The sequence below is a fragment of the Nannospalax galili genome, unplaced genomic scaffold (genome assembly GCF_000622305.1).
Source record: "Nannospalax galili isolate Female #2095 unplaced genomic scaffold, S.galili_v1.0 C49231985, whole genome shotgun sequence".
NCBI lineage: Eukaryota > Metazoa > Chordata > Mammalia > Rodentia > Spalacidae > Nannospalax > Nannospalax galili.
Genome location: NW_008478277.1, coordinates 1 through 1,376, shown reverse-complemented (window position 1 = coordinate 1,376; position 1,376 = coordinate 1). Strand labels below are relative to the sequence as shown.

At 42.4% G+C, this 1,376-nt stretch overlaps 1 pseudogene; it reads right to left on the bottom strand.

Annotated features, from left to right (window-relative positions):
- Nucleotides 1–703: 703 nt before the first annotated feature.
- LOC103728459 lies at nucleotides 704–1,178 on the bottom strand (annotated as a pseudogene).
- Nucleotides 1,179–1,376: the final 198 nt, after the last annotated feature.

Genomic DNA, 1,376 nt, shown 5'->3' with positions numbered 1-1,376 from the left:
GGCTGGGCACATTACTAAAGTATAAAGCTGTGCCAACATAGACCAGAGTCCATTTATAATGATTTATCTATAGATTTACTCATGTGAGGGACCTTACATGAGATTTAGAAGTCAGATACTTAGAGAGAGGCAAAGAAAGGAAATCATCAGGTAGCAAGGTAAGGGAACTGAGAGCATCAGGAATCAAACCCTGGTGTTCCTAAATCTATCTGAAGATCACAGGGTAAGAGGCAGCCTATAGGAACTTAAAGCAGGTGTGCTCTATGGGAACTTCAAAGAGCCCTAATTTGTACTATAAGTTTTCCTTACAGCACAGTTCATGATAGTAGGTCAGACAATAATTTCCTGCATTAAGGAAATTTAAAAGTAATTCCAAAAATTAATGATTAGGTGGACTTCCATTTTTCAATGGAGATATGAGTAACAGTTATATCAAAACTAGATGCTTCATATGTCAGTGTCTGAATCCTTCATTAAATAATGAGAGATATTTTCCTGTCTGTGCCTCTGAGACTGAAAAGGAAGAAAGAGATTTAAATGTGGAGCAGCCTTTCTGACCCTTTTCTTTTTCAACACCTCCCAGAAACTTTCCAAAACTGGCTTCATGTGGAAAGGTGCAGATGCATGCACCACCTGGAGCCGCTGGGCAGCACAGCCATGCACTTCTGCTTCCCTGGGAGGTTTATGTTATGACTTGACTCACTGTGGAAGGGGTACTATAACCTTGTTGACAGTAGTAAGTGCCAATGTCCTCAGACTCCAGGTTGTTGATGGTGAGAGTTTAATCTGTATCATATCCACTGCCACTGAACCTTGATGGGATTCCATTTTCCAAAATAGATGCACCATAGATCAGGAGTTTAGGAGCTTCCCCTGGCTTCTGCTGATACCAAGATAATGCACTAGCAATGCTCTGACTGGCCTTGCAAGTGATGGTAACTTTGTATCCCAGAGATTCAGACAGCAAGGATGGAGACTGAGTCATTGGGATGTCACATCTCACACCTAAGAGGAGAAACATATAAGAAATATACACTGAATAATATTGTTACATGATGTCTCTTAGAAAGCCATACAGCACTGGTCACACTGGACAAAAATCCCCTGTGTTTCCCTTCCATACCTGAAAACCAGAACAGCATAAGCCCCAGAAGCTGAGAATGGTCCCTCATGTCCATGCTGTATCCTAATTGGAACTAACTCCTCGAGTGTAAACAGCCTTATAAGTCCTCAGGGCAGTGGGGTGTGTCCAGACCTCATGCAAATCAGCAAGAACTCTCAGGGTTTGACACAGCTGCAGGATTTGGTTGAGCTCATCTCTAAGACTCAACATATGCCAAGTGTTCCCCATGTGTCCAAGGCAGACAAGAGCAGCA